The sequence below is a fragment of the Schistocerca cancellata genome, chromosome 2 (assembly GCF_023864275.1).
Source record: "Schistocerca cancellata isolate TAMUIC-IGC-003103 chromosome 2, iqSchCanc2.1, whole genome shotgun sequence".
In the NCBI taxonomy this organism is placed as follows: domain Eukaryota; kingdom Metazoa; phylum Arthropoda; class Insecta; order Orthoptera; family Acrididae; genus Schistocerca; species Schistocerca cancellata.
Window position 1 is genome coordinate 38,543,860 of NC_064627.1, and position 14,531 is coordinate 38,558,390.

A 14,531-nucleotide genomic window follows, 5' to 3' on the forward strand; every position below is an offset into this window, starting at 1 on the left:
GAGTCTAGATTATAGAATCTTACGCAAAACTGATAGTTAATTGCAACGTTCAGGGCGTCCTAATGACGATGGAACACTCAAATTGCGTCCCGATTCAATACATCGTCTTCCAGCCGACTTGTCTCCATGGGTCTATTGCTGCCTCGGGCACCTTATGATCGCTCTCCTGTGAGTCTAGATTATAGAATATTACGCAAAACTGATAGTTAATTGCAACGTTCAGGGCGTCCTAATGACGATGGAACACTCAAATTGCGTCCCGATTCAATACATCGTCTTCCAGACGACTTGTCTCCATGCGTCTATTGCTGCTCGGGCACCTTATGGTTGTTCTCCTGTGAGTCTAGATTATCGAATCGGACGCCAAACTGATAGTTAATTGTAACGTTCAGGGCCTCTTAATGACGATGGAACACTCAAATTGCGTCCCGATTCAATACATCGTCCTCCAGACGACTTGTCCCCATGCGTCTATTGCTGCTCGGGCACCTTATGGTTGTTCTCCTGTGAGACTAGATTATCGAATCGGACGCCAAACTGATAGTTAATTGTAACGTTCAGGGCCTCTGAATGACGATGGAACACTCAAATTGCGTCCCGATTCAATACATCGTCCTCCAGCCGACTTGTCTCCATGGGTCTATTGCTGCCACGGGCACCTTATGGTCGTTCTCCTGTGAGTCTAGATTATCGAATGGGACGCAAAACTGATACTTAATTGTAACGTTCAGGGCCTTGTAATGACGATGGAACACTCAAATGGCGTCCCAAATCAATACATCGTGTTCCAGCCGACTTGTCTCCATGGGTTTATTGCTGCTCGGGCACCTTATGGTCGTTCTCCTGTGAGTCTAGATTATCGAATCGGACGCAAAACTGATAGTTAATTGTAACGTTCAGGGCCCCCTAATGACGATGGAACACTTAAATTGCGTCCTGATTCAATACATCATCCTCCAGCTGACTTGTCTCCATGAGTCTATTGCTGCCTCGGGCACCTTATGGTCGTTCTCCTGTGAGTCTAGATTATCGAATCGGACGCAAAACTGGTAGTTAATTGTAACGTTCAGGGCCTCCTAGTGACCATGGAACACTCAAATTGCGTCCCGATTCAATACATCGTCCTCCAGCCGACTTGTTTCCATGGGTCTATTGCTGCCTCGGGCACCTTATGGTCGTTCTCCTGTGGGTCTAGATTATCGAATCGGACGCAAAACTGATAGTTAATTGTAACTTTGAGGGCCTCCTAATGACGATGGAACACTCAAATTGCGTCCCGATTCAATACATCGTCCTCCAGCCGACTTGTCTCCATGGGTCTATTGCTGCCTGGAGCACCTTACGGTTGTTCTCCTGTGACTCTAGATTATTGAATCGGACGTCAAACTGATAGTTAATGTAACGCTCAGGGCCTCCTAATGACGAAGGAACAAACGAATTGCGTCTCGATTCCATACATCGTCTTCCAGCCGACTTGTCTCCATGGTACTATTGCGGCCTCGGGCACCTTCTTTTCGTTCTCTTGTGAGTCTAGATTTTCGAATCGAACGCAAAACTGATAGTTAATTGTAACGTTCAGGGACTCCGAATGACGATGGAACACTCAAATTGCGTCCCGATTCAATACATCGTCCTCCAGCCGACTTGTCTCCATGGGTCTATTGCTGCCTCGGGAACCTTATGGTCGTTCTCCTGTGAGTCTAGATTATCGAATGGGACGCAAAACTGATACTTAATTGTAACGTTCAGGGCCTCCTAATGTCGATGGAACACTAAAACTGCGTCCCGATTCAATACATCGTCCTCCAGCCGACATAACTCCATGGGTCTATTGCTGCCTCGGGCAGCTTGTGGTCGGTCTCCTGTGAGTCAAGATGTTCGAATCGGACGCAAAACTGATAGTTAATTGAAACGTTCAGGGCCTCCTAATGACGATGGAACACTTAAATTGCGTCCTGATTCAATACATCATCCTCTAGCTGACTTGTCTCCATGGGTCTATTGCTGCCTCGGGCACCTTATGGTCGTTCTCCTGTGAGTCTAGATTATCGAATCGGACGCAAAACTGATAGTTAATTGTAACATTCAGGGCCTCCTAGTGACCATGGAACACTCAAATTGCGTCCCGATTCAATACATCGTCCTCCAGCCGACTTGTCTCCATGGGTCTATTGCTGCCTGGAGCACCTTACGGTCGTTCTCCTGTGACTCTAGATTATTGATTCGGACGTCAAACTGATAGTTAATGTAACGTTCAGAGCCTCCTAATGACGAAGGAACACTCGAATTGCGGCCCGATTCAATACATCGTCTTCCAGCCCACTTGTCTCCATGGGTCTACTGCTGCCTCGGGCACCTTATGGTCGCTCTCCGGTGAGGCTAGATTATCGAATCGTACGCAAAACTGATAGTTAATAGAAACGATCAGGGGCTCCTAATGACGATGGAACACTCAAATGGCGTCCCGATTCAATACATCGTCACCCAGCTGACTTGTCTCCATGAGTCTATTGCTGCCTCGGGCACCTTATGGTCGTTCTCTGTGAGTCTAGATTTTCGAATCGAACGCAAAACTGATAGTTAATTGTAACGTTCAGGGCCTCCGAATGACGATGGATCACCCAATTGCGTCCCGATTCAATACATCGTCCTCCAGCCGACTTGTCTCCATGGGTCTATTGCTGCCTCGGGCACCTAATGGTCGCTCTCCTGTGAGTCTAGATTATCGAGTCGTACGCAAAACTGATAGTTAATTGCAACGTTCAGGGCCTCCTAATGACGATGGAACACTCAAATTGCGTCCCGAATCAATACATCGTCCTCCAGCCGACTTGTCTCGATGGGTCTATTGCTGCCTCAAGCACGTTATGGTCGTTCTTCTGTGAGTCTAGATTATCGAATCGGACGCCAAACTGATAGTTAATTGTAACGTTCAGGGCCTCCTAATGACGATGGAACCCTTAAATTGCGTCCTGATTCAATACATCATCCTCCAGCTGACTTGTCTCCATGGGTCTATTGCTGCCTCGGGCACCTTATGGTCGTTCTCCTGTGAGTCTAGATTATCGAATCGGACGCAAAACTGATAGTTAATTGTAACGTTCAGGGCCTCCTAGTGACCATGGAACACTCAAATTGCGTCCCGATTCAATACATCGTCCTCCAGCCGACTTGTTTCCATGGGTCTATTGCTGCCTCGGGCACCTTATGGTCGTTCTCCTGTGAGTCTAGATTATCGAATCGGACGCAAAACTGATAGTTAATTGTAACGTTCAGATTCTCCTAATGACGATGGAACACTCAAATTGCGTCCCGATTCAATACATCGTCCTCCAGCCGACTTGTCTCCATGGGTCTATTGCTGCCTGGAGCACCTTACGGTCGTTCTCCTGTGACTCTAGATTATTGAATCGGACGTCAAACTGATAGTTAATGTAACGTTCAGGGCCTCCTAATGACGAAGGAACACTCGAATTGCGTCCCGATTCAATACATCGTCTTCCAGCCGACGTGTCTCCATGGGTATATTGCTGCCTCAGACACCTTATGGTCGTTCTCCTGTGAGTCCAGATTTTCGAATCGGACGGAAAACTGATAGTTAATTGTTACGTTCAGGGCATCCTAATGACGATGGAACACTCAAATTGCGTCCCGATTCAATACATCGTCCTCCAGCCGACATGACTCCATGGGTCTATCGTTGCCTCGGGCACCTTATGGTCGTTCTCCTGTGAGTCTAGATTATCGAATCGGACGCAAAACTGATAGTTAATTGAAACGATCAGGGGCTCCTAATGACGATGGAACACTCAAATTGCGTCCCGATTCAATACATCGTCCTCCAGCCGACTTGTCTCCATGGGTCTATTGCTGCCTGGAGCACCTTACGGTCGTTCTCCTGTGACTCTAGATTATTGAATCGGACGTCAAACTGATAGTTAATGTAACGTTCAGGGCCTCCTAATGACGAAGGAACACTCTAATTGCGTCCCGATTCAATACATCGTCTTCCAGCCCACTTGTCTCCATGGGTCTACTGCTGCCTCGGGCACCTTATGGTCGCTCTCCGGTGATGCTAGATTATCGAATCGTACGCAAAACTGATAGTTAACAGAAACGATCAGGGGCTCCTAATGACGATGGAACACTCAAATGGCGTCCCGATTCAATACATCGTCACCCAGCTGACTTGTCTCCATATGTCTATTGCTGCCTCGGGCACCTTATGGTCGTTCTCTGTAAGTCTAGATTTTCGAATCGAACGCAAAACTGATAGTTAATTGTAACGTTCAGGGCCTCCGAATGTCGATGGAACACCCAATTGCGTCCCGATTCAATACATCGTCCTCCAGCCGACTTGTCTCCATGGGTCTATTGCTGCCTCGGGCACGTAATGGTCGCTCTCCTGTGAGTCTAGATTATCGAGTCGTACGCAAAACTGATAGTTAATTGCAACGTTCAGGGCCTCCTAATGACGATGGAACACTCAAATTGCGTCCCGATTCAATACATCGTCCTCCAGCCGACTTGTCTCGATGGGTCTATTGCTGCCCCAAGCACCTTATGGTCGTTCTTCTGTGAGTCTAGATTATCGAATCGGACGCCAAACTGATAGTTAATTGTAACGTTCAGGGCCTCCTAATGTCGATGGAACACTCAAATTGCGTCCCGATTCAATACATCGTCTTCCAGCCGACTTGTCTCCATGGGTCTATTGCTGCCTCTGGCACCTTATGGTCGCTCTCCTGTGAGTCTAGATTATAGAATCGTACGCAAAACTGATAGTTAATTGCAACGTTCAGGGCGTCCTAATGACGATGGAACACTCAAATTGCGTCCCGATTCAATACATCGTCCTCCAGCCGACTTGTCTCCGTGGGTCTATTGCTGCCTCGGGCACCTTATGGTTGTTCTCCTGTGAGTCTAGATTATCGAATCGGACGCCAAACTGATAGTTAATTGTAACGTTCAGGGCCTCTGAATGACGATGGAACACTCAAATTGCGTCCCGATTCAATACATCGTCCTCCAGCCGACTTGTCTCCATGGGTCTATTGCTGCCAAGGTCACCTTATGGTCGTTCTCCTGTGAGTCTAGATTATCGAATCGGACGCAAAACTGATAGTTAATTGAAACGATCAGGGGCTGCTAATGTCGATGGAACACTCAAATGGCGTCCCGATTCAATACATCGTCCTCCAGCCGACTTGTCTCCATGCGTCATTTGCTGCCTCGGGCACCTTATGTTTGTTCTCCTGTGAGTCTAGATTATGGAATCGGACGCAAAACTGATAGTTAATTGAAACGATCAGGAGCTCCTAATGACGATGGAACACTCAAATGGCGTCCCGATTCAATTCATCGTCCTCCAGCCGACATAACTCCATGGGTCTATTGCTGCCTCGGGCAGCTTGTGGTCGGTCTCCTGTGAGTCTATATTTTCGAATCGGACGCAAAACTGATAGTTAATTGTAACGTTCAGGGCCTCCTAATGACGGTGGAACCCTTAAATTGCGTCCTGATTCAATACTTCATCCTCCAGCTGACTTGTCTCCATGGGTCTATTGCTGCCTCGGGCACCTTATGGTTGTTCTCCTGTGAGTCTAGATTATCGAATCGGACGCAAAACTGATAGTTAATTGTAACGTTCAGGGCCTCCTAGTGACCATGGAACACTCAAATTGCGTCCCGATTCATTACATCGTCCTCCAGCCGACTTGTTTCCATGGGTCTATTGCTGCCTCGGGCACCTTATGGTCGTTCTCCTGTGAGTCTAGATTGTCGAATCGGACGCAAAACTGATAGTTAATTGTAACATTCAGATTCTCCTAATGACGATGGAACACTCAAATTGCGTCCCGATTCAATACATCGTCCTCCAGCCGACTTGTCTCCATGGGTCTATTGCTGCCTGGAGCACCTTACGGACGTTCTCCTGTGACTCTAGATTATTGAATCGGACGTCAAACTGATAGTTAATGTAACGTTCAGCGCCTCCTAATGACGAAGGAACACTCGAGTTGCGTCCCGATTCAATACATCGTCTTCCAGCCCAAATGTCTCCATGGGTCTACTGCTGCCTCGGGCACCTTATGGTCGCTCTCCGGTGAGGCTAGATTACCGAATCGGACGCAAAACTGATACTTAATTGTAACTTTCATGGACTCCTAATGACGATGGAACACTCAAATTGCGTCCCGATTCCATACATCGTCCTCCAGCCGACGTGTCTCCATGGGTATATAGCTGCCTCAGACACCTTATGGTCGTTCTCCTGTGAGTCCAGATTTTCGAATCGGACGCAAAACTGATAGTTAATTGTTACGTTCAGGGCATCCTAATGACGATGGAAAACTCAAATTGCGTCCCGATTCAATACATCGTCCTCCAGCCGACATGACTCCATGGGTCTATTGCTGCCTCGGGCACCTTATGGTCGGTCTCCTGTGAGTCTAGATATTCGAATCGAACGCAAAACTGATAGTTAATTGTAACGTTCAGGGCCTCCGAATGACGATGGAACACTCAAATTGCGTCCCGATTCAATACATCGTCCTCCAGACGACTTGTCTCCATGCGTCTATTGCTGCTCGGGCACCTTATGGTTGTTCTCCTGTGAGTCTAGATTATCGAATCGGACGCCAAACTGATAGTTAATTGTAACGTTCAGGGCCTCCGAATGTCGATGGAACACTCAAATGGCGTCCCGGTAAATACATCGTCCTCCAGACGACTTGTCTCCATGGGTCTATTGCTGCCTCGGGCACCTTATGGTCGTTCTCTGTGAGTCTAGATTTTCGAATCGAACGCAAAACTGATAGTTAATTGTAACGTTCAGGGCCTCCGAATGTCGATGGAACACTCAAATTGCGTCCCGATTCAATACATCGTCCTCCAGCCGACTTGTCTCCATGGGTCTATTGCTGCCTCGGGCACCTTATGGTCGTTCTCTGTGAGTCTAGATTTTCGAATCGAACGCAAAACTGATAGTTAATTGTAACGTTCAGGGCCTCTGAATGTCGATGGAACACTCAAATTGCGTCCCGATTCAATACATCGTTCTCCAGACGACTTGTCTCCATGCGTCTATTGCTGCTCGTGCACCTTATGGTTGTTCTCCTGTGAGTCTAGACTATCGAATCGGACGCCAAACTGATAGTTAATTGTAACGTTCAGGGCCTCCGAATGTCGATGGAACACTCAAATTGCGTCCCGATTCAATACATCGTCCTCCAGACGACTTGTCTCCATGGGTCTATTGCTGCTCGGGCACCTTATGGTTGTTCTCCTGTGAGTCTAGATTATCGAATCGGACGCCAAACTGATAGTTAATTGTAACGTTCAGGGCCTCCGAATGTCGATGGAACACTCAAATTGCGTCCCGATTCAATACATCGTCCTCCAGACGACTTGTCTCCATGGGTCTATTGCTGCCTCGGGCACCTTATGGTTGTTCTCCTGTGAGTCTAGATTATCGAATCGGACGCCAAACAGATAGTTAATTGTAACGTTGAGGGCCTCTGAATGACGATGGAACACTCAAATTGCGTCCCGATTCAATACATCGTCCTCCAGACGACTTGTCTCCATGCGTCTATTGCAGCTCGGGCACCTTATGGTTGTTCTCCTGTGAGTCTAGATTATCGAATCGGACGCCAAACTGATAGTTAATTGTAACGTTCAGGGCCTCCGAATGTCGATGGAACACTCAAATTGCGTCCCGATTCAATACATCGTCCTCCAGACGACTTGTCTCCATGGGTCTATTGCTGCTCGGGCACCTTATGGTTGTTCTCCTGTGAGTCTAGATTATCGAATCGGACGCCAAACTGATAGTTAATTGTAACGTTCAGGGCCTCCGAATGTCGATGGAACACTCAAATTGCGTCCCGATTCAATACATCGTCCTCCAGACGACTTCTCTCCATGGGTCTATTGCTGCTCGGGCACCTTATGGTTGTTCTCCTGTGAGTCTAGATTATCGAATCGGACGCCAAACTGATAGTTAATTGTAACGTTCAGGGCCTCCGAATGTCGATGGAACACTCAAATTGCGTCCCGATTCAATACATCGTCCTCCAGACGACTTGTCTCCATGGGTCTATTGCTGCCTCGGGCACCTTATGGTTGTTCTCCTGTGAGTCTAGATTATCGAATCGGACGCAAAACTGATAGTTAATTGTAACGTTCAGGGCCTCCGAATGTCGATGGAACACTCAAATTGCGTCCCGATTCAATACATGGTCCTCCAGACGACTTGTCTCCATGCGTCTATTGATGATCGGGCACCTTATGGTTGTTCTCCTGTGAGTCTAGATTACCGAATCGGACGCCAAACTGATAGTTAATTGTAACGTTCAGGGCCTCTGAATGACGATGGAACACTCAAATTGCGTCCCGATTCAATACATCGTCCTCCAGACGACTTGTCTCCATGCGTCTATTGCTGCTCGGGCACCTTATGGTTGTTCTCCTGTGAGTCTAGATTATCGAATCGGACTTCAAACTGATAGTTAATTGTAACGTTCAGGGCCTCTGAATGACGATGGAACACTCAAATTGCGTCCCGATTCAATACATCGTCCTCCAGCAGACTCGTCTCCATGGGTCTATTGCTGCCACGGGCACCTTATGGTCGTTCTCCTGTGAGTCTAGATTATCGAATGGGACGCGAAACTGATACTTAATTGTAACGTTCAGGGCCTCCTAATGTCGTTGAAACACTCAAATGGCGTCCCGATTCAATACATCGTCTTCCAGCCGACTTGTCTCCATGGGTCTATTGCTGCTCGGGCACCTTATGGTCGTTCTCCTGTGAGTCTAGATTATCGAATCGGACGCAAAACTGATAGTTAATTGTAACGTTCAGGGCCTCCGAATGTCGATGGGACACTCAAATTGCGTCCCGATTCAATACATCGTCCTGCAGACGACTTGTCTCCAAGGGTCTATTGCTGCTCGGGCACCTTATGGTTGTTCTCCTGTGAGTCTAGATTATCGAATCGGACGCCAAACTGATAGTTAATTGTAACGTTCAGGGCCTCCGAATGTCGATGGAACACTCAAATTGCGTCCCGATTCAATACATCGTCCTCCAGACGACTTGTCTCCATGGGTCTATTGCTGCCTCGGGCACCTTATGGTTGTTCTCCTGTGAGTCTAGATTATCGAATCGGACGCCAAACTGATAGTTAATTGTAACGTTCACGGCCTCCGAATGTCGATGGAACACTCAAATTGCGTCCTGATTCAATACATCGTCCTCCAGACGACTTGTCTCCATGCGTCTATTGCTGATTGGGCACCTTATGGTTGTTCTCCTGTGAGTCTAGATCATCGAATCGGACGCCAAACTGATAGTTAATTGTAACGTTCAGGGCCTCTGAATGACGATGGAACACTCAAATTGCGTCCCGATTCAATACATCGTCCTCCAAACGACTTGTCTCCATGCGTCTATTGCTGCTCGGGCACCTTATGGTTGTTCTCCTGTGAGTCTAGATTTTCGAATCGGACGCCAAACTGATAGTTAATTGTAACGTTCAGGGCCTCTGAATGACGATGGAACTCTCAAATTGCGTCCCGATTCAATACATCGTCCTCTAGACGACTTGTCTCCATGGGTCTATTGCTGCCTCGGGCACCTTATGGTTGCTCTCCTGTGAGTTTAGATTATCGAATCGGACGCCAAACTGATAGTTAATTGTAACGTTCAGGGACTCTAAATGACGATGGAATACACAAATTGCGTCCCGATTCAATACATCGTCCTCCAGACAACTTGTCTCCATGCGTCTATTGCTGCTCGGGCACCTTATGGTTGTTCTCCTGTGAGGCTAGATTATCGAATCGGACGCCAAACTGATAGTCAATTGTAACGTTCAGTGCCTCTGAATAACGATGGATCACTCAAATTGCGTCCCGATTCAATACATCGTCCTCCAGACGACTTGTCTCCATGCGTCTATTGCTGCTCGGGCACCTTATGGTTGTTCTCCTGTGAGTCTAGATTATCGAATCGGACGCCAAACTGATAGTTAATTGTAACTTTCAGGGCCTCCGAATGTCGATGGAACACACAAATTGCGTCCCGATTCAATACATCGTCCTCCAGACGACTTGTCTCCATGCGTCTATTGCTGCTCGGGCACCTTATGGTTGTTCTCCTGTGAGTCTAGATTATCGAATCGGACGCCAAACTGATAGTTAATTGTAACGTTCAGGGCCTCCGAATGTCGATGGAACACACAAATTGCGTCCCGATTCAATACATCGTCCTCCAGACGACTTGTCTCCATGGGTCTATTGCTGCTCGGGCACCTTATGGTTGTTCTCCTGTGAGTCTAGATTATCGAATCGGACGCCAAACTGATAGTTAATTGTAACGTTCAGGGCCTCCGAATGTCGATGGAACACACAAATTGCGTCCCGATTCAATACATCGTCCTCCAGACGTCTTGTCTCCATGCGTCTATTGCCGCTCGGGCACCTTATGGTTGTTCTCCTGTGAGTCTAGATTATCGAATCGGACGCCAAACTGATAGTTAATTGTAACGTTCAGGGCCTCCGAATGTCGATGGAAGACACAAATTACGTCCCGATTCAATACATCGTCCTCCACACGTTTTGACTCCATGGGTCTATTGCTGCTCGGGCACCTTATGGTTGTTCTCCTGTGAGTCTAGATTATCGAATCGGACGCCAAACAGATAGTTAATTGTAACGTTCAGAGCCTCCGAATGTCGATGGAACACACAAATTGCGTCCCGATTCAATACATCGTCCTCCTGACGACTTGTCTCCATGCGTCTATTGCTGCTCGGGCACCTTATGGTTGTTCTCCTGTGAGTCTAGTATATGGAATCGGACGCCAAACTGATAGTTAATTGTAACGTTCAGGGCCTCCGAATGTCGATGGAACACACAAATTGCGTCCCGATTCAATACATCGTCCTCCAGACGACTTGTCTCCATGCGTCTATTGCTGCTGGGGCACCTTATGGTTGTTCTCCTGTGAGTCTAGATTATCGAATCGGACGCCAAACTGATAGTTAATTGTAACGTTCAGGGCCTCCGAATATCGATGGAACACACAAATTGCGTCCCGATTCAATACATCGTCCTCCAGACGACTTGTCTCCATGCGTCTATTGCTGCTCGGGCACCTTATGGTTGTTCTCTTGTGAGTCTAGATTATCGAATCGGACGCAAACTGATAGTTAATTGTAACGTTCAGGGCCTCTGAATGACGATGGAACACTCAAATTGCGTCCCGATTCAATACATCGTCCTCCAGACGACTTGTCTCCATGGGTGTATTGCTGCTCGGGCACCTTATGGTTGTTCTCCTGTGAGTCTAGATTATCGAATCGGACGCCAAACTGATAGTTAATTGTAACGTTCAGGGCCTCCGAATGTTGATGGAACACACAAATTGCGTCCCGATTCAATACATCGTCCTCCAGACGACTTGTCTCCATGCGTCTATTGCTGCTCGGGCACCTTATAGTTGTTCTCCTGTGAGTCTAGATTATCGTATCGGACGCCAAACTGATAGTTAATTGTAACGTTCAGGGCCTCCGAATGTCGATGGAACACTCAAATTGCGTCCCGATTCAATACATCGTCCTCCAGACGACTTGTCTCCATGGGTCAATTGCTGCTCGGGCACCTTATGGTTGTTCTCCTGTGAGTCTAGATTATCGAATCGGACGCAAACTGATAGTTAATTGTAACGTTCAGGGCCTCCGAATGTCGATGGAACACACAAATTGCGTCCCGATTCAATACATCGTCCTCCAGACGACTTGTCTCCATGCGTCTATTGCTGCTCGGGCACCTTATGGTTGTTCTCCTGTGAGTCTAGATTATCGAATCGGACGCCAAACTGATAGTTAATTGTAACGTTCAGGGCCTCTGAATGACGACGGAACACTCAAATTGCGTCCCGATTCAATACATCGTCCTCCAGACGACTTGTCTCCATGGGTCTATTGCTGCTCGGGCACCTTATGGTTGTTCTCCTGTGAGTCTAGATTATCGAATCGGACGCCAAACTGATAGTTAATTGTAACGTTCGGGGCCTCCGAATGTCAATGGAACACACAAATTGCGTCCCGATTCAATACATCGTCCTCCAGACGACTTGTCTCCATGGGTCTATTGCTGCTCGGGCACCTTATGGTTGTTCTCCTGTGAGTCTAGATTATCGAATCGGACGCCAAACTGATAGTTAATTGTAACGTTCAGGGCCTCCGAATGTCGATGGAAGACACAAATTACGTCCCGATTCAATACATCGTCCTCCACACAACTTGTCTCCATGGGTCTATTGCTGCTCGGGCACCTTATGGTTGTTCTCCTGTGAGTCTAGATTATCGAATCGGACGCCAAACTGATAGTTAATTGTAACGTTCAGGGCCTCCGAATGTCGATGGAACACACAAATTGCGTCCCGATTCAATACATCGTCCTCCAGACGACTTGTCTCCATGCGTCTATTGCTGCTCGGGCGCCTTATGGTTGTTCTCCTGTGAGTCTAGATTATCGAATCGGACGCCAAACTGATAGTTAATTGTAACGTTCAGGGCCTCCGAATGTCGATGGAACACACAAATTGCGTACTGATTCAATACATCGTCCTCCAGACGACTTGTCTCCATGCGTCTATTGCTGCTCGGGCACCTTATGGTTGTTCTCCTGTGAGTCTAGATTATCGAATCGGACGCAAAACTGATAGTTAATTGTAACGTTCAGGGACTCTGAATGACGATGGAACACTCAAATTGCGTCCCGATTCAATACATCGTCCTCCAGACGACTTGTCTCCATGGGTCTATTGCTGCCTCGGGCACCTTATGGTTGTTCTCCTGTGAGTCTAGATTATCGAATCGGACGCCAAACTGATAGTTAATTGTAACGTTCAGGGCCTCCGAATGTCGATGGAACACACAAATTGCGTCCCGATTCAATACATCGTCCTCCAGACGACTTGTCTCCATGGGTCTATTGCTGCTCGGGCACCTTATGGTTGTTCTCCTGTGAGTCTAGATTATCGAATCGGACGCCAAACTGATAGTTAATTGTAACGTTCAGGGCCTCCGAATGTCGATGGAACACACAAATTGCGTCCCGATTCAATACATCGTCCTCCAGACGACTTGCCTCCATGCGTCTATTGCTGCTCGGGCGCCTTATGGTTGTTCTCCTGTGAGTCTAGATTATCGAATCGGACGCCAAACTGATAGTTAATTGTAACGTTCAGGGCCTCTGAATGACGATGGAACACTCAAATTGCGTCCCGATTCAATACATCGTCCTCCAGACGACTTGTCTCCATGGGTCTATTGCTGCCTCGGGCACCTTATGGTTGTTCTCCTGTGAGTTTAGATTATCGAATCGGACGCCAAACAGATAGTTAATTGTAACGTTCTGGGCCTCTGAATGACGATGGAACACTCAAATTGCGTCCCGATTCAATACATCGTCCTCCAGACGACTTGTCTCCATGGGTCTATTGCTGCTCGGGCACCTTATGGTTGTTCTCCTGTGAGTCTAGATTATCGAATCAGACGCCAAACTGATAGTTAATTGTAACGTTCAGGGCCTCCGAATGTTGATGGAACACACAAATTGCGTCCCGATTCAATACATCGTCCTCCAGACGACTTGTCTCCATGCGTCTATTGCTGCTCGGGCACCTTATGGTTGTTCTCCTGTGAGTCTAGATTATCGAATCGGACGCCAAACTGATAGTTAATTGTAACGTTCAGGGCCTCTGAATGACGATGGAACACTCAAATTGCGTCCCGATTCAATACATCGTCCTCCAGACGACTTGTCTCCATGGGTCTATTGCTGCATCGGGCACCTTGTGGTTGTTCTCCTGTGAGTCTAGATTATCGAATCGGACGCCAAACTGATAGTTAATTGTAACGTTCAGGGCCTCCGAATGTCGATGGAACACACAAATTGCGTCCCGATTCAATACATCGTCCTCCAGACGACTTGTCTCCATGGGTCTATTGCTGCTCGGGCACCTTATGGTTGTTCTCCTGTGAGTGTAGATTATCGAATCGGACGCCAAACTGATAGTTAATTGTAACTTTCAGGGCCTCTGAATGACGATGGAACACTCAAATTGCGTCCCGATTCAATACATCGTCCTCCAGACGACTTGTCTCCATGGGTCTATTGCTGCCTCGGGCACCTTATGGTTGTTCTCCTGTGAGTCTAGATTATCGAATCGGACGCCAAACTGATAGTTAATTGTAACGTTCAGGGCCTCCGAATGTCGATGGAACACACAAATTGCGTCCCGATTCAATACATCGTCCTCCAGACGACTTGTCTCCATGGGTCTATTGCTGCTCGGGCACCTTATGGTTGTTCTCCTGTGAGTCTAGATTATCGAATCGGACGCCAAACTGATACTTAATTGTAACGTTCAGGGCCTCTGAATGACGATGGAACACTCAAATTGCGTCCCGATTCAATACATCGTCCTCCAGACGACTTGACTCCATGGGTCT